This window comes from Numenius arquata, chromosome 1 (assembly GCF_964106895.1).
Source record: "Numenius arquata chromosome 1, bNumArq3.hap1.1, whole genome shotgun sequence".
NCBI classification, from domain to species: domain Eukaryota; kingdom Metazoa; phylum Chordata; class Aves; order Charadriiformes; family Scolopacidae; genus Numenius; species Numenius arquata.
Genome location: NC_133576.1, coordinates 139,358,431 through 139,378,198, shown reverse-complemented (window position 1 = coordinate 139,378,198; position 19,768 = coordinate 139,358,431).

Below are 19,768 nucleotides of genomic sequence, written 5' to 3'. Positions count from 1 at the left end.
CAACCTGGCCTTGAACCACTCCAGGGATGGGGCAGCCACAGCTTCTCTGGGCAACCTGGGCCAGGGTCTCACCACCCTCACAGCAAAGAATTTCTTCCCCACATCTCATCTCCATCTCCCCTCTTTCAGTGTCAAACCCTTCCCCCTCCTCCTATGGCTCCCCTCCCTCATCAAGAGTCCCTCCCCAGCTTTCCTGGAGCCCCTTGAGGGTCTGGAAGGGGCTCTAAGGTCTCCCCGGAGCCTTCTCTTCTCCAGGCTGAACCCCCCCAACTCTCTCAGCCTGTCCTCACAGCAGAGGGGCTCCAGCCCTCCCAGCATCTCCGTGGCCTCCTCTGGCCCCGCTCCAACAGGTCCATGTCTCTCCTGTGCTGAGGCCCCAGAGCTGGAGGCAGCACTGGGGGGGTGTCTCCCCAGAGCGGAGCAGAGGGGCAGAATCCCCCCCCTCACCCTGCTGGCCACGCTGCCGGGGATGCAGCCCAGGATGCGGGGGGCTTTCTGGGCCGCCAGCGCACGTTGCTGGCTCATGTTGATCTTGTCATCCCGCAGACACTGGTTTTCCATCCATCTCCCCACCTGCACTGACACTCACCTCTCCTTTTCCCCAGCACCTGGAGCTGATGGAGTGGTGAACCCTTTACCCCCATCGCATCCAGATATCCCCCTGCACCGTAGGTGTGAGATGAGCCGGTTGCTTGGGGGCTGCTCTTCACTGTAGCATAACACAGTGGCAAAAATCCTCACGCCTGGCAAATTTAGGCAGTTTAGAAAGACATTGCGGCAGCAAATGTTGACAGCCCCGAAGTAACGTTGAAGGAGTTAAATGCTTGCGCTGCCCGGTGCCAGACTGCCTGGCTGAGAGCGCTCGCAGCAAAATATGTGCCATAGAGAAGTTTCTGCGCTGAGTCACGCGTATTGAACGCCACTCGGTTTCAACCCTGTCACATTTTAAGCGGGCACGGGATATTTTTAATGGCAATTACAATATAGTGATATTCCAGGTTCCACCCAGGAATTAAGCACCATCCTCACTGATGGTTAAGCACATGAGCAGAAGGATGCTGCATCACTGTGTTAACTGATGTCTGCGTCTTCCCTTGCTTCTAATCACCATGTAATTTCATTTTTACCCCCTCTTTTGATGCTGCTTTTGCCTCTGCAGGTTTCTCTGCTTCCCTCAGAAGACAGGGGGCTTGGCAGTTTGCTACCTCTCATCACTATAGTAGAAAACAGCACCTGGTTTAGTCTTCTGGCTTTGAACATTCTGTCCAGAGACCTGGGTCAGCATCTTGCAAGCGCCTTGCCCTGGGATCATCTCGTCTTTCCACTGTCCATATTCCCCCACAGCATCAGTCCCCTAATTCTAGAAGATGGCATCAAAAAGTGATGTTTTTATTCAGGTGATGCCATGTGAGTAGACACTCCACGCCTGTGTTGGGCTCTTCTCCCAAGTAAGCAATAGGACAGCGGCCTCAAGTTGAGCCAGGGGAGGTTTAGGATGAATATTATGAAAAATTTCTTCACCGAAAAGGTTATCAAACATTGGACCAGGCTGCCCAGGGCAGTGGTGGAGTCGCCATCCCTGGAGGTGTTTAAAAGCCAGGCAAACGTTGTGCTGAGGGACATGGGTTAGTGGTGGTTTTGTCAGTGTTGGGTTGATGGTTCGACACGATGATCTTAACAGTCTCTTCCAGCCTAAATCATTCTCTGATCCCATGATTCAAATGAGGAGAGGTCTTTGAGCCCTCCCTGTACAAAACTTTCCACCAGCTGCAATAAACTAGCTCCCCAGAGCTCTAAGAGCAAAACAAAATGTCTGTTTCTACCATGATTCTGCTCGTAGTGTGGTTTGCAGCAACACAACCTTGATGACCGCAGTGGCAGATAATGGGAGGTTTGTTCTGGTCACTGGGTGTTTGCTTCTGACTGGGCCAAAGATTGTCCCATTCATCCCTTCCCAATCGCCTTTATTATTATCTGTTCACAATCACCTTCCAGCACAGGAAGGACATGGACCTATTGGAACATGTCCAGAGGAGGCCACGAAGATGCTCCAAGGGTTGGAGCCCCTCTGCTGCGAGGACAGGCTGAGAGAGTTGGGGGGGTTCAGCCTGGAGAAGAGAAGGCTCCGGGGAGACCTTAGAGCCCCTTCCAGTCCCTAAAGGGGGGGGCTCCAGGAAAGCTGGGGAGGGACTCTTGATGAGGGAGGGGAGCCATAGGAGGAGGGGGAAGGGTTTGACACTGAAAGAGGGGAGATTGAGATGAGATGTGGGGAAGAACTTCTTTGCTGTGAGGGTGGTGAGACCCTGGCCCAGGTTTCCCAGAGAAGCTGTGGCTGCCCCATCCCTGGAGGGGTTCAAGGCCAGGTTGGATGGGGCTTTGAGCAACCTGGTCTGGTGGGAGGTGTCCCTGCCCAGGGCAGGGGGTTGGAACTGGATGGTCTTTAAGGTCCCTTCCAACCCAAACCATTCTTTGATTCTATGATTATGGCTGAATTGATCCATGCCGTGTCATTTCACTGAAGCTGTTACAGGGTAAAAGCGCCAAGGGGTCTCACTCACTGGGTGACGTTTGGGGTGCCAAGCACGAAGTCATTTCAGATGCCTGAAGGCTCCTTGCTTTCTGTGATTTATTTCAATTTTATTTTATTTTTTTTTTTTATTTTTCAGTGGCGTGTGTGGAGAAAGAAATACCTGAACAAAACATGTTTCCGGCTGACATCTTCCCTGGGCTTTTTGCATTCCAGCAGGTACCTTTTGCTGCAGGTTTTAATGATAATGTGCCTAAACGATCCTAATGGCTTCACAGCAGTGACATTCAGAGATCGGCTTTCTTCTGGGAGGGATTCAGTGGGAGAGAGAGAGGTTTGAAGTACCTTGAGCCCCATACTTTTCTGTAGCCCTAGTGTACATTTGGAGGAATTTTCTTGGCTTTGTGTCTGCATAAATGATCAGAATGTGGCCCCAGGGTTTTATAGCACAATCTTTGCTTTATTTCCACGTTGCCATAGCAAAAAAATTGAATTTGCAGAGAGCAAACAATCAATACTCAGGTGAAATGTTACTGGTCTGTACCAGCAGCATGAACCAGCTGAGAAATGAGAAAAGCTCCTTTAAACTTCCACTGTCAGCTGGTTTTCTCTGCCAAGCTCTGCATTGCTCCACCTTCGAACCCTTCTGTGTAATTACTTCCCATGTAAGATGTTGGTTTTTTTTTTCTTCCTAGTCAAGTTTAAAATAAACTCTAAAACTTTTAATCTCGGTCTCTTTTGATGCATCCCGGCACCAAACTCCTTTGACACAAGCGCAGGGCTCTGTGCTTCAGTCCTTTTTGATGGCTTTGCCTCAATAACGGGAATTTGGAGTTGAATAAATAGTTCTTTGTGTTTGAGGACGGGCAGCTCAGCATATAGATACTTTTCATTTTCGCCTGATTTTTAAACGTATATTCCCCCCTATCCCTGCTATCGCTAACTGTCCCACACTGCTAATTCATCCCCCCCCCCCGAGACAACACAGTCCTGAGTGCATTACTCTATAAATCTGCGGTGCTTCAGGATGCGAATGTGCAGAAAACGAGTAAATTCTACCAAAAGGTCAGCAAACAGCTTCATCTTGACCGGGAACATATTTTCTAGGGTGAAATTGCTAGGAATCGGGGCTGATCTGCATTGCGGGACGGTGGGGGGGAGGTTTTTGTGGCCACCGCGCGATGGGACTGGCCGGTTCTCCCAGCCCCCACAGTGCCACGTCGGAGATCCGACAGCGGTGGGATGGGGAAGAGGACCGGGAAGGGGGAGCGATACTGGGAGTTGCCTTCTTCCGTCTCCTCCGCTCCTTTAATGAGAGGGCCCAGCTGCCAAAAGACACATCCACTTCTCCAGCTCAACTCCTCCCCTCCGGCTGCCCAGGACAAAACTCGCATTTCTTTTGCGGCCAGTTATTTTGAGTGCGGGTTATGCTCCCCCGGGGAGCCTTCAAATTTAGGGGGCTGCAGATCTTACCGAGCTATAACACACTTTAATTTTAAAAACCCCACCAAACGGTCTGTGATATGGGTCTGATCCTTCACGCCCCGACAAAAGAACCGGAGATTTGCAGCCTGGGCCTGGTGTGGGGGAGCTGCTGGGGTGGAGGACGGTGAAATCCCGCTGGTACTGGGAACCCTACACCCAGCCCTGCGGTAAACAGCCCATGCCCAGCCGTAAAACATCTGGAACGATGCTTTCCTGGTCGTTTGGCTTGTCTTATTTAAAGCAGTGGTACTAATTCACTTGATTATATATTAAAGGAGCCCTTTATTTCTCCAAAAGCAAACGAAAGCAAAAACTGCAGTCTAACAGGCTCTTTGGACAGAATTTTTTAAATATAAACTCCATCAGCTTTGCACGTTTACCCTTTCCTGGAGGCTGCAGTGACCCAGGAGACTGACCCTCGTTTTTCCTATATTTCCTGGTGGAATCTCGCATCTTCTAAGCTGCCGTGAAGCAGTGCTGGTGCAGGATTTCTGCTTTCCAGGATCAAGCACGGTCTGTAGCAAGGCTGGCCACGAAGGCAGTTTGTAGAGCAGAGATTCTTAGTCTCTTCTTGCAGCTCTCAGGGGATTAAAGCTGTTCATCAGATCCCACGGTGAAGAGCATGGAGCTGGGTAGGAGCTACCAGGAGATCATTTAAAAACAGACCCCAGGCAGTCCTTTTTCACGTAGTCACATCCATGGGAGGCAAATGGGATCTCGTCTATAAGGATTAGACAAATTAGAGTAATTGTTTCCAGAAGTAGATACTCATGGGGATGTACGTTGAACATCCCTAATCTAGCAGGTCCGGGTGCTGGGCTGGCACAAGGGCAATGGACCACAGGCAAACTGAAACCAATTGCTTGCTCATGGTCACTGGTGGAGCAGAGCTAGATGGACCACGCTGGTTTAGTAGGACTTTTTGTATGTCCTTATGAGCCTCACCTCCCTCTGTGGGTAAACTCATTTACCTCTGGGATTTCTCTGTGCTGCAGATGTGGAAGGCAGGGATGCTCAGAGCCAGCGTGGGTCTGGCACTGAAGAGCAGCTGAGAAGCCACCCTGGTTCTGAGCATCTCTTGGAGGGAGCACAGCACATGGCAGGATTCGGTCTTGGAGGATTAAAACCCATGGGACCTGCAAAGATCATGGTGGGGGCGGCAGAGGTGATACTGATCCTCTTTGCAGCCTCCACCTTGAGTGCATTAAGTCTTCCTGTGGAGGATGCAACAAGCCTGAGAGACTCCTTGATACAGTTAAATTCCCAAATTTGCACGTCCCCTTTGTGTCCCGTCTCCTGGAGACAGCCTTATCTCACCTGCCTGCAAGGGTGAGATGAAAGCAGCACTGGTGTGAACGGTCCCCTGCCTCTGCAGCGCTTCTCCCTTTTCCTGCCCGCATCTGCTGGGCATCATTTTCTCACCTAATGAGTGGGAATGGACAGAGGAGGTGAATCAGCCTTAAAGAGACCCTCCCTAGGGCAGCTCAGACCTCCCCAAACCAGTTCAACCCTCCCCAAACCATTTCTCAATCCCAAGAGCAGTGTTATCACCGATTTGTCTGGGATTGCAGAGGAACTTGTATATGTGTCTCGGTTTCATCAGCCAAATCTCTCCCCAAACCAGAACAAATGGGACTGGATGGAGCCTGGAAGCAGCCGTGGCTGATGGAGGGATTCAGCCTGAGGTCATCTCCCAGAGCCATGTGAGGAGCCAGGGATGGTGGCAACCAGTATGACTCCAGTCTCAGGTGAGTTCCCAGTAGCACTCAAACACCGCGGCCTCACCTCTAGGCAAATCAAGGATGTGTTGGGTGAGGGGTTCCCCATCCAGAGCTGGTCAGAGCTCCCCTGCTTCTCTGGGTACCCCTATGCAAAGGCTTTGGGGGGGCAATTCTGCTTCTCTGCTCAGGTCAAGGGCAAGTTCAGGATCGGTGCTTTAATTCTCCTCTTGGAACATCCTCCTTTGCTGCTCTGAGCTCATTCACGCAGCTCAAGGCGTCACCGAGTTTTCGCTTTGCAGACAGCGATCTCCCGGACTCGGGCAGAATCCAGGGTCCCGGTTTGGCTGGAGCTGGAAGGGACCAGCTTTGTCTGAACAGACACTGCACAAAGGATGGCAGTGAAGCTGAAAGGCTGAGCGTCCCGTGGATCCGTGCCCTGGCCTGTCTGGTCTGCAGCGGTGACGAGCCAAACTCATCTCTGCTAGCCTGCTGTGCCCAGAGCTGAGGATGCTGGCCCCTGGCTTTCTGGGAGGCCACAGGGTGGGTGCATAGAATCATAGAATGGTTCGGGTTAGAAGGAACCTTAAAGCCCATCCAGTTCCAACCCCCTGCCCTGGGCAGGGACACCTCCCACCAGACCAGGTTGATCCAAGCCCCGTCCAACCTGGCCTTGAACCCCTCCAGGGATGGGGCAGCCACAGCTTCTCTGGGCAACCTGGGCCAGGCTCTCACCACCCTCACAGCAAAGAATTTCTTTCTGCCTGAAATCTCATCTCCATCTCCCCTCTTTCAGCGTCAAACCCTTCCCCCTCCTCCTATGGCTCCCCTCCCTCATCAAGAGTCCCTCCCCAGCTTTCCTGGAGCCCCTTTAGGGACTGGAAGGGGCTCTAAGGTCTCCCCGGAGCCTTCTCTTCTCCAGGCTGAACCCCCCCAACTCTCTCAGCCTGTCCTCTCAGCCCTCAGAGCATCACCTTTAGATGCCCCAAAGGTGCAAATTCAGCCCATGCGTGCACACATCCTCTGCAAAGCACTGCTCAGCTTTTTCTCCCTCAGCAGATGCGATGGAGGAGAAAAAGGAAGAGGAAAATAATGTCAGGGTTGCCCTGGAAGGCAGGGAATTCTCCATCCCTGGTATCACGCAGGTATGCCGTGATGCACAGACAAGGAACGACAGGTTCGCGAGGCCCCAGCTGCAGCTTTCCCACAGGGCACGCAGGAGCGAGACTCCCTTGATCCCAGTTTGTAATCCCTGTTTAATACTCCCAGAGGAAAGTTCAAAATCCACAGGGTTCTCCTGCCAACATGTCCAGGCGGGGGGGAAATTCCTCCGGTGCTTTCGGGTGGAAAGAATGGCATCTGCACGGCCTCGGCAGAGGTCCAGCACAGGTCACGGCAGGTCAGATGGCAAACCCCTGCATCCCATACCTTCCCGGGAACTTCGGGGGGAGGAGATGGGGTCCTTGTGGACAGCCACAGCTCGGGGGCAAGAGTTTGGCATTCCTGGGTGGCAAACTGGGAGTCCCCGTGTGGCCACCGGGTCCCACGCTCTTTCTACACTGATACAGGAGCTCTGGTTTAAGGTCGCGGCAAACCAACAGGACTCAGGACTCCGGGATTCCCTTTCCAAGCTGGTTGGACTGGTGATATGCACTTCTCACCCCCTCCCTTTTGCCTCGCAGTGACTTGAGATGGTCTGGATCCACCCAAAATTTAACCAAAAAAGAAAAAAGAAAGTTTTTCAGCCACGTCAGCCCCAGGAAGGGCCCAGGGCCATCCCAAGGGCAGGCTGCCAGAGCCGGGTGAGAGCCGTGATTTGGGGTGCCGTAGCCTCAGTTTCCCCACTGTGAGGAGCCCGAAGCAGGCAGTGAGGAACGTGCCGTTTCCAGCTTTTGACCCTTTATTATAAAAATACGAGCAGAAAAGCCCCAGGAAGGGGGAGGTCGGGCTGCTCGGAGCAGGGGCTGCTCGGAGGAATCTCTGATGTCTCGTTAAAAGCTGAGCTCCCGTCCGCTGCGACATTAAAGGTCTTCCTGGCTGCCTGTTTTCAAGAAGCATATAGGAACTTAAAAAAGGGTTTGAGCTCTCTGCCTCTCCTTTAAATTTGGTTGAAGCTGTCAAAAAGCTGAGAGGAGGCACAGACCCACATCCAGCCCGCCCCCCTTCCTGCAGCGCAGCAACGTTTCAGGCCTCTTCTAAGGAAATGGGATGTAAAAGGAAACCATTTATTCTGGAGCCAGCTGAGGGAAGAGAAACGCCCCCAAAATCGACCCTTGCTTGGAGAGAGAGATCCTCCGCCAGCCAATCTTCGGCTTCCAGCACAGAGCTGCGCTGGGGCGGGCAGCGGGGCGGGTTCAGCCTGTCCATGCATGTCCACGCGTGTCCATGTGTGTCCATGCGTGCGCATGCCCACGTGTGTGTAGGCACACAGCCGCCTGTCTCACCAATCGTAACCAGTGTCCCTCAAAGTTGGTTTGGATGTTGGAATTGGGGTCCCCAACAAGCCAAGCTGCAAAACTCTGCTGCTTCTGTGATGCCGATGGGATGGGGGGGGTGGAGCTGAAAGCAGGACAGGGCTGGGGCTGGTGGGTTTGGTTCCTTGTGGACTTCGGGGGGACTCGGTGTGGCGGTTTTAAGGCAGGAAAGGAGGAAGGGAAAGATGAATCTGAGGAAAGAACACGCCGGGTTCGGCATCTCCCCCCTGCACTGGGCAGCGGTCCAGCCGGAGCAAACAGCATGTTCTTTTCTCATCGCCCACGTACTGTGGATGTGTAAGCAAAATGATGCTTAGTAAGGGGCTTGGAAGCCTCTTTTTCCTTTCAACTCTTACACAGACAATGGAAAAGCTGCCCAAGAGAGATACAACAGGAGAAGGGGCTTCATCCTTCCCAAGGTCCAGGGACCACAAGCTCTTGATTGCCGCAACCCTGGTGACCTTGTGCTGATCTGGTGGGACCAAACCGGTTTGTTTCTAGGTCTGAGTTGCTGCGTCTTTGCTTGGGATGCCGCAAAGCACCCACATGGGAGGCGAATGGCACACGGATAAGGTCCCTTCATGTAGGTCTGATGTTGGTCGGGGAGTTTAACCCTTGTGGCAGTTTAGGGTGGATTCGCAAAAGGCAAAGACCAGTCTCCAAGGCAAGGGGACTTGCTGGTGGAGGATAAAGCAAGTGCCAATGGGAACAGAGAAATAACATTTGAGGGTTTCTTTGCTCTCTGTGTCATAAAAGTGGTTGACCCCATCTCAAATACTGTGTCCAGTTTTGGGCCACTCCACAACAGGAAAGACATTGAGGGGCTGGAACTTGTCCAGAGAAGGGCAACGGAGCTGGTGAGGGGTCTGGAGCACAAGTCTTGTGAGGAGCGGCTGAGGGAGCTGGGGGTGTTCAGCCTGGAGAAAAGGAGGGATAGATATTAGGGAAAATTTCTTCCCCAAAAGGTTTGTCAAGCCTTGGAAGAGGCTGCCCAGGGCAGTGGTGGAGTCACCATCCCTGGAGGGATTTCAAAGCCGGGCAGATGTGGTGCTGAGGAACATGGGTTAGTGGTGGGTTTGTCAGTGTTGGGTTGATGGTTGGACTCAATGATCTGAAAGGTCCCTTCCAACCGAGACAATTCTATGATTCTATGAAAGTTACCCAGTTGAACTTAATTTGGCCTTTCCAAGCTTATTAGTGCTTTTTGCAACTTTAATGCCATTTCTGATGTCATTCTGCGGTGCGTGATAGATACATAGCATCACACAGTGTTTAATACACGTGACCCTGCATTTCTGTCTGTCTGAAGTTTCCTATATCCCAGAATACTGGTTCTGTGTGAGGGACCCTTGGCAAAAAGAGACATCTTTTCTATGACCCCACACATCAAAACCCACATACTGTGCTTAGCCTAAATTTCTCCTGCCTGTTTCAAATATGCCAGCGGAGAATCGCAGTGTGTATTTCCGAGCTTCTATATAGATTTTCAGTGAAAACTTGGCAGGAAAGAGGTGGCAGGCGGGATTTCTGGAAAATTCAAGGAGCCCACATGATGCAACCCTGATACGTTCTTGCGGAGCGATGCCTGCTAGTGTAATCTTTAGCCAGCGTTTCGTTCCAGATGTCAACGGGCTGCATCCACACATTAAAGGCTTTTCCAGGGTCAGATCCCTGTCCTGTCAGAGCGTCAGGCTTTGTGCTGCCGGTATTGCAGAGCCACATTCATGCATCGGGGGAATTATGTTAATTTTAGAAGCAAAAGCCACTGTTAGATTTCCATTTTCCTTCTTTTCTAACTTGCAGGGAGGAAAGTTGTCCGTCGTCCAATGAGCTTTTCTCTTTTTCCCATTTCAGAGTTAACCGTAGCTGCTCCGGTCATCACTGAAAGCACAAAAATATACATTCAGCCATGGAAAATGTTTCTTCTTCACTTCATCCTCGCAAATCTCCCTCTGGCCATTGGACACAGCACGTCTGGCAGAGATAGGGCTGTGCCGAGTCTTGTTATGCTCAGCTGGTGTCCTGACCGCCGGGAACCTGAAGGCTCTGACAGGTAACTGGGATGGGATGGAGGGAGTGTAAATGCCTTTTGGTTGTTCCTATGCATCCCCAGCAGCGTGGCCAGCAGGGCGAAGCGGGAGATTCTGCCCCTCTGCTCTGCTCTGGGGAGACCCCCTGCCAAGTGCTGCCTCCAGCTCTGGGGGCACCAACATCAGAAGGACATGGACCTGTTGGAGTGGGGCCAGAGGAGGCCACGGAGATGCTCCAAGGGCTGGAGCCCCTCTGCTGGGAGGACAGGCTGAGAGAGTCGGGGGGGTTCAGCCTGGAGAAGAGAAGGCTCTGGGGAGACCTTTGAGCCCCTTCCAGTCCCTCAAGGGGCTCCAGGAAAGCTGGGGAGGGACTCTTGATGAGGGAGGGGAGCTACAGGACAAGGGGGAAGGGTTTGACACTGAAAGAGGGGAGATTGAGATGAGATGTGGGGAAGAAATTCTTTGCTGTGAGGGTGGTGAGAGCCTGGCCCAGGTTGCCCAGAGCAGCTGTGGCTGCCCCATCCCTGGAGGGGTTCAAGACCACGTTGGATGGGGCTTTGAGCAACCTGGTTTGGTGGGAGGTGTCCCTGCCCAGGGCAGGGGCTTGGACCTAGATGATCTTTAAGGTCCCTTCCAACCCAAACCATTCTATGATTCTATGAAATTAGCGGGCATTAACAGCAGTTTGGTCACTGCAGATAAATATGCCCTGACCTTTCTCTCTCTCTTACACCATCGCATAGACCAGGGGTTACATTTGTTCATAACACGCTGAGGAAGATGTTGTGATGATCCCTGTATTCCTAACAGAAGTGTTTAATCTAGCAAGGTCTTTTTCCTGGTCTTCCCAAATGGGTCTAAAAACTCACAGAAGTATTTAGTTGTGGGAATAGTCAGGCACTCAGGAGATGTCTGTGGCTGTAGTAAGAATAGAAAATACGGATCCTGGAGCAGGGGAGGCCCCGTAGCTGTTCCATGGGAGATGGCCACAGTGATGCAGGACTCAGCATCTGCGAGCTGAGTCACACAAGGGAAGATCTGACTCATTGCATATGAAGATCTGCATCTGCAGGTGTCTGAAATCGGGCAAGGCTGATTGTCCTGGCTTAAGAGTTGGGGAAACTGAGGCACGGAGAGCAAGTCTGGGGCAGAATCAGACCCAGGCATCCTGCCCCATGAGTGCTGTACCAGTTTTACTGTTTTTTGCTGCATCCCTTCTCCAAAAGGATGCTGAGTACTTTATAGGGAGTCTCAGAAGGATCTTCTCGCTCCCTGGACAGATGATCTGCCTGGGGAGCTGGTTCCCCAGGATGTCGAGCTGCATTTTGCCAGCTGTACTTAAGCAAGGTACCCAGCTCAGATCTTCTCCAACAGAGATGGATCTCGTGGCCAGGCTGGCTACATGGTCCTCACAACCATAGAGCATCCCTCTGTATCCTCGTCTTCTCTCCCACCTTCTGGTCAGGCTGTCATAAAACCCAGGCAGGAACAGGCTCTTGCTTTGTGTTTTTGCAGCCCCTACCACCACGGGACCATGATCGATGACCCTTCTCCAATGTGGGTGCCCAAATTTTGTTTTAAGCAAGGAGCTGTCTGTTTCCCACAGCGGGAGGAGATGCACAAACTGCCTCTTTTTGCATGGGGCTGCCAAGGGGCAGCACCGTTCATGCTCTTGGCCCAACACACAGCAAATTAAACATTTCTTGCATAGCACCCGGGGTTTGACAGGCTGTTTCCAACACTGGAGGAGGCATTGGTGTCGATGAATTTGGTTGTTGCACACAAGGTCTCTTGTTCAGCGTCAGGCAGAGGTGGTTGGGCAAGCGTGGGAGAGGTGGGGTAGGAGGCTTAGATGAATGAGGGCTGTTGTTTCACTCCTGATTACCTTCAGGGGGATGCTGGATGTTTACCAGCCGTGCACAAACGGCTTGGATTCAGTCTTTAAAACCATTTGCACTTCTGGACTCTGTGGGCTTTGACGATAAGACCTGTATCTCCCTGTGATCACTCCTGGTTTGGTACCCAGGGGGATGCTGTGGTTAGAAAAACACTTGTGAATCGGAGCCTCTTACAGCCGCCCTTCTCCTCTCCTACATGGATCTGGCTCAGCCCCATCCAGCTGGGATTTATCTCAAGCTCATTTGCTGCCCGAACATAGAGAAGAAGCAGCAAAGAATGAAAGGCAGCTCCTGAGCTTTGAATAGTTCAGGACGTGTCACAAGGGCTGCAGTTTATTTAAAGGGACACACTCAAATCCTAAACTTCCAAGGCCACAGGTATCTGTTAATGGTAATTCACCGCTGTGGTTATTGTTGACTGCAGCTTCCAATGGCAAAGCTTTGTGCTGGACATGCAAAATCGCAGAGAAACTGTAATCTGTATGCTGTAAAATATGTAAACAAGCCGAATTTGCTTCCAGGTGGAGATAGTTGGAAGATCTCCGGATCCAGAATCCCAGTTCAAGCCCATATATGGTTCCTGCCCCAGCAGCCTCCTTTGGTGCTATGTCTGTGAGCTGTAACCCACATAACAAGCACTATCTTCATGGTCCTGCTCTAGGAGGACTCCTTGTCACCTCTTCCGAGACACAGCATCCACGTGGGAAATGGCAGTGGCATGGGAATCTGTTTTCCCACTTGTGTTGAGGGATTTGCAGAGTAAAATACGGAACATTTGGTGTCTCCTGTTCACCTTGATTCATGAACACCCTCTGAAGCCCCATTTCCAGGTTTGATTTTTACGAGGGCATGTAGTGATAGGACGAAGGGTTAACGGCTTCACACTGGAAGAAGGTAGATTTAGATTAGACATCAGGAAGAAATTTTTCTTGGTCTTGATGCTGGGAAAGTCTCCTGTGTTTGATTCATTCGGTGGTCAGCACAGGGAATTGAGGGGGGAATTGGGAGGCACCTTACAAAGAAGCAGGTTTGGATCTCACATGGAGAGAAGGGTAAATGTGTGGGTGCAGCAGCGAGAAGAGGCTGAAAGAGCAGTGCCTGAGAGCTGGTGGTTCATGTTTCCAGTCTACTCTTGCCATGTTGGGTGGAAAGCTCCTTACCCAACCCCATTACCTCAAAACAAAGGCAAACTGATGTGTGCAGCATCCATGCGTCTGGAAAGTCACCGATGTGGTCACCAAGGTCACAAAATCGGGTCTGCTGGGTCAGCCCCATCTCTGGGCATGCAGAAAGCTGAACCAATGTGGGGGCTGCTGGAAGCTACTCAGTGGTCTGGAGCAAGAGTCTGATGAGCGATGAGCAGCTGGAGGTTGGCAGGTATCGGACGTTGGGTATGGATGAAGCTGTTTTCTCCTCTCTCCTCTGCAAACCAAGGAGACACCTCAGTGCAGTAAATTTTAGTGGCCTCAGTGGTGGTGGAAGTATCTATAGATCATCATGACCCTACACAACTCATGTGTCTTTCAAAATGAAACATCAGATGTTTCCTACGTGCCCAGGGTGGGAAGAATTACCTGCTAGAAGTGGGGCTCTGTTGATGGTGGAGGAGATGCACAAACCCTCTCTCACATTACAAGCACAGCTTTGGGAGGAGTGGATATTTTGTTCTAAGGGTCACTCCAGGAGATCAAATTCATTGTTCGTTTGGGACAAATGAAGTCAGAAGGGGCAATTTTCTAGCCAAAAGAGAGTTCCACAACACTTAATGTGAAGGAAACATTTTGTTTCTTTTTCTGTTTCACTATTCTTCTCAAGTGAAAAAGAGGCTTAATGTAGCCTCAAATACCATTTTCAGACAAAGAGAATTAAACCAAATTAAAGACATCGGAACAAACTGCTTAGTTGGTTTGCCCCCATTTTTGTCTTCATTTTTCAAACACACCCCAAGTTCAGAAATCTCTTCAGTCACTGTGTCAGCGCCTATCTTGATGAATTAACTATTTAACAATGATTTTCTCTCTAATTCTGGCTAATAGAATAATTGGATCTGCTGGAGGCAAGTTCATAAAATGCAGAATGCATGATGAATCCGCTCTGGGCTCTGCCGCTGAGTCACCACGTACCTTTGAATCAAGCGATTCTCCACTACCTCAGGCTTTCCTGATGGCAGGACGAGGCACAGTGTTTGTGGGAAGGTCTGTGGTCACTGCGTGGACAGGGCTATGAAGTGGCTGGTGGGTCACCAGGCAGCAGGGTGGGAAGACACTCAAAAAACCCTGCAGGAACCATCCTGGGCATCACAGGGCTGATGTAGAGTTGGTGCAAATAAATGCTCATGGATAAGAGGTTTCAAAGAAGCAGTAGATGTTACGGCACCAGCTTTGGAGTCCTCAGCACAAGAAGGACATGGACCTGTTGGAGCGGGGCCAGAGGAGGCCACCATGGAGATGCTGCGAGGGCTGTAGCCCCTCTGCTGTGAGGACAGGCTGAGAGAGTTGGGGGGGTTCAGCCTGGAGAAGAGAAGGCTCCGGGGAGACCTTGGAGCCCCTTCCAGTCCCTCAAGGGGCTCCAGGAAAGCTGGGGAGGGACTCTTCATCAGGGAGGGAAGCCATAGGACGAGGGGGAAGAGTTTTACACTAAAAGAGGGGAGATTTAGATTTGATATAAAGAAGAAATTCTCTGCTGTGAGGGTGGTGAGACCCTGGCCCAGGTTGCCCAGAGAAGCTGTGGCTGCCCCATCCCTGAAAGTGTTCAAGGCCAGGTTGGATGGGACTTTGAGCAATCTGGTCTGCTGGGATGTGTCCCTTCCCAGGGCAGGGGGGGTTGGAACTGGATGATCTTTAAGGTCCCTTCCAACCCAAACCATTCTATGATTCTCCAGCAGGTCCTGTAGGATGTCATCACCTGCGTTTTCCCAGTAGCTGGAGAACCTCAGCTGTTGTCCTTTGGATAAACAGAATTGTGGGCCTTGATTTGACCTCTGCTACCTTGGACTGGCACGATCCCTGTCCTCCGGGGTGAGATCAAGGCGAAAGCCTCCGCCAGCCTTGACGGCCACCAGGGTTTCTCTTGCCTTCCCCAGCCCCAATCCCACGCCCTGAATCCTGCACTGGGAATACACTTCATGCTGTGTTTGGCCATGGCCGACAGATTCCCATACTTCAAAAAGTGCCATAAAACCACAAGAAACAGCACAATCCCTGTGCTGCTGCCCCGGAGCTCTCTCTGATCCCTGGCTGAGCTGATGCCTGCCCTTGGGAGAACAATTATATTTAGGAGGACTTTCCAGGCTGTAAGTGTCAGTGAAGCATATGGAAAAGGCTGCACCAAAACAAGAGAACCAGCGGAAATAGATAGATTTAAAAATAGTAGAGACAGAGGAGATGGGGTGGATGAGATTCAGGAGCTGACAGAGAGATGGGAGCACAGAGATCAAATTAACTGCTGCAGGATTAATTTAGACCCCGTTCCCATTCCGGTGGCGAGACACCAGCCCCGGGCAGGGCTTTCCCTGCAGAGACTCCCCCCATGCCTGTGGCTCTGCTGCCTCTGTCCCGGCGGTTCCCCACTGAGCAGTGTCCAAACACGGCTCCCACCAAACTCCTTGATGTCCCCTTCCTGCAGAGCACCAGGTCCCCACTAAACCCATCCAACGTCCCTCTCTGCAGAGCTCAGGACTGGCAGGGCCCTAAGTCTTGACCCCCAGAAGAGGTCTCCCCTGGCTGCCAGGAGCCTGGAGACCTGCTGCTGCCTTGGGCTGGGGGAAACCCACTCATCCCACTTCATGTAGAGGGGAAATTTAGATTAGATATTAGGAAGAAACTCTTTGCTGTGAGGGTGGTGAGAGCCTGGCCCAGGTTGCCCAGAGAAGCTGTGGCTGCCCCATCCCTGGAGGGGTTCAAGGCCAGGTTGGAGGGGGCTTTGAGCAACCCCACCTAGTGGGAGATGTCCCTGCCCAGGGCAGGGGGTGGGACTGGAGGGGCTTTAAGGTCCCTTCCAACCTGAACCATTCTGTCATTCTCTGTCCCATGTTATGGTCTCACTGCTCCCCCCACTGCCCAGCTCCTGCACCGTCCCTCTGGGTGCACGGCGCCGCTGTCTCCAGCCTTCCCCTGCCACAGCCCACACCTCTGACAGGTTGGGACCTTGGGATCAAGGACAACAAGTTGGGCAGTTGGTGGTGGCACGGGGCTCCCGTGGCTGCCTTGCCTGCAGACCACAACGTGCCACAGGTCAGAGATAAAGACCTCAGAGCCTCCGTTTGCAGGGAAGAGGTGTCTCTCCTTCCACTTGCCATGGGAACGATGCTCTTCCAGACCAGTCATCCCTGCTGCAAAGAGGAGAGATGATCCAAGAGCTTGTCTGGTCCTGGCAGCAGACAGGCTTTGACCTTCCTGGTGCAGGAACCACAGCTCTGGGGCTCATGGATGTTCACTGCCCCCTTCTTGGCCCTGGCATCCTTCTGCAGAGGGGCTGATATTGCTCCCACCCAGGGATTTCTGCCTCGGCTCCTGGCCAAGGGCTGCCTGCACATTCCTGAGCAGCTCCTGCTCTCTGACCCCACTGCCTCACCCTCCCTGGTGAGGGACAAAGCCTCTGAGCACAAAGCCTCCATCCTTTTGATAATGGTCAAGGATGGAGAAAATAAGTTATGTTCCCTGTCAAGCCCAGGTTGGACGGGGCTTTGAGCAACCTGGTCTAGTGGGAGGTGTCCCTGCCCAAGGCAGAGGAGTTGGAACTGGATGATCTTTAAGATCCCTCCCAACCCAACCCCACTGTGTCACCCTCTCCAGTGGGTGATTCACCAGAGACTCAGCACGAGGCATTCACAGACCTGATGAAGGTCTTACATGGGATCCTCCTTCTCCATTATGGGGGGCTGTAGCCCACTAGATGCAGCGTTGCCACTGCCAGGGCCAGGTTGCTGACTTTCTGCTGGGTTTGTAGGACCTCAGGAATGGGGTTTGCCAGTCCTGCTTTGTCTTAATTTGTCTTGAGCTGCCTGAAGCTTAGTTTTTTAACTTGATGTAGTTGTAACTGCATTTTTTTTTCATAGCCAAGTGGCTATGACTAATTTATTTTACTTCTGCATGTCTTTGTCTGGTGTTACCAAAGTTTCATATAAACATTAGGAACAGGAATCATAGAATCATTTAGGTTGGAAAAGACCTTTAAGATCATCAAGCCTAACCATTAACTTGCCAAATCCACCACTAAACCATGTCCCTAGCAGTTTATCTGTGCGGAGTGAAATATTTATGCCTCTCCTGTACTAGTGCAGGGTGGAAAAACAGAGGCACGATGTGACAGCGGAGGTCCTGAGCTGGGATACACAGGATGAGAGGGGCCACAGGTTGGTGCAGGAGCTCCCAATGCTATTTCTAGGGCCAGTGGCACCATACCAGTGCTGTTCAACATCTTTGTCGGAGACATGGACAGTGGGATAGAGTGCACCCTCAGCAAGTTTGCCGATGACACCAAGCTCGGTGGCTTGGTTGACACACTGGAGGGAAGGGATGCCATCCAGAGGGACCTGGACAGGCTGGAGAGGTGGGCTTGTGGAAACTGCATGAAGTTCAACCAGGCCAAGAGCAGGGTCCTGCACCTGGGACGTGGCAATCCCAGGCACAAATACAAGTTGGGCAGAGAATGGCTGGAGAGCAGCCCTGAGGAGAAGGACTTGGGGATGTTGGTGGATGAGAAGCTCAACATGAGCTGGCAGTGTGCACTGGCAGCCCAGAAAGCCAACCCCATCCTGGGCTGCATCAAGAGAAGTGTGGCCAGCAGGGCGCGGGAGGTGATTCTACCCCTCTACTCTGCGCTCGTGAGACCCCACCTGGAGTACTGTGTCCAGCTTTGGAGTCCTCAACACAGAAAGGACATGGACCTGTTGGAACGGGTCCAGCGGAGGGCCACGAAGCTGATCAGAGGGCTGGAGCACCTCCCCTAATGAAGACAGGCTGAGAGAGCTGGGGTTGTTCAGCCTGGAGAAGAGAAGGCTCCGGGGACACCTCATAGCAGCCTTCCAATATCTGAAGGGAGCCTCCAGGAGAGCCGGAGAGGGACTCTTTGTCAGGAGATGTAGTGACAGGACAAGGGGTAACGGTTTTAAATTGGAAGAGGGGAGATTGAGATGAGATATTAGGAGGAAATTCTTTCCTGTGAGGGTGGTGAAGCACTGGAACAGGTTGCCCAGGGAAGTTGTGGCTGCCCCATCCCTGGAAGTGTTTAAGGCCAGGCTGGATGGGGCTTTGAGCAACCTGCTCTAGTGGAGGTGTCCCTGCCCATGGCAGGGGGGTTGGAACTCGATGATCTTTAAGGTCCCTTCCAACTCTAACCATTCTATGATTCTATGATTCTATAAGGGATATGTATTTCTGAGCCAAGTGGAGAAACAAGGCTGGCTGGGGCCAGGGAGGGGAAAAATGAAGCAAAGATGGTTGCATGCACCACATTTCATCAGGAACATTTTCTTGTCCTTACTTCTTGATGGAACCATCATCTCTCCCGTCCTCTGACCTCACATCCTTGCCTTGGCTTTCTCCTTTCTAGGAGATTCCTGAAGCTCGGGTCGGCTCACTCCTCATTGCATTGGATCTGCGAATGCTTGCAGGGTCCCGGCGATGGAAGAGAGCTCTCAGCATCCCTGGGGTAGTCAGCCTGGTGGTAAATTATTCTTGGTGGTAAGAAGAGCTCATGGTATTTATATAGTTGTCAGTAGATGTTGGAGAGGAGCCTGGCAGGAGGAGGAACAGGCACTGATTTTTCAGGGACCTGGCTTTTCCTGCATGGAAACACCATTGCCATTTAAGAGCGTGGGATTGCTGTGCTCTCTGCGGATTGATCTCCCAGCCATGCTCGCTTATAGCATCCATGGCACTTCTCCATGACTCCCTGATGTGCTTCTGGGTTCTTGCAGGGTAAGGGGACACTTTGGGGACAACACACGCTGGTGGCTTTCCCAGGAGGAGGCAACCAGACCTGTGACTCCCCAGCACGAGGGACACAAAAGCAAGCTGGGCATTCACCCAGCCTCTATCCGCTCTGGCAGGGTGACACTATCAGGGGCAACCACAGCCCTGGGGGGCTGATGCTGCTCTGATACTACAGGTTTTGGGGGGCAGCACAGCTTGGCAGCACAGCACAGTTCTCCCCCCCTGCAAACACTAGCCCCAAGCTGATGGGAAGCCAAAAGGATACTTTCCACCAGCAGTATTGTCTTCTGCTGCAGATTGTGCCCTGGGATACGTCAGAGCCCACCCCCAGCTGTGAGCAGGGGGTGATCCTCCTGGCTGCAATACTCCTGACTATAATATCAGTTTATTTTTGGGGTAATGGGGTGGATTTCCACGAATTAGGGTTCCTTCTGCCCAACATCTAACAGAGCGGGGCACAGACATGAGTGATGCCTTGGGGCTCTGCGTTCATCTTCTCTCCTGGTTCATCCTGGTAACAAAGACACTTGGACTCTGAGAAGTATTATTTAAAATTTCCTAGACTTAACACTAGGAAGAAGGCGATGATAGATAACCCCATGCACTTTCAGATACTGAGGACTCCAAATTATGCAGCATCGAATGGGTGCCCAAGCAGCATAGAGTTATAGAATAGAATGGTTTGGATTGGAAGGGACCTT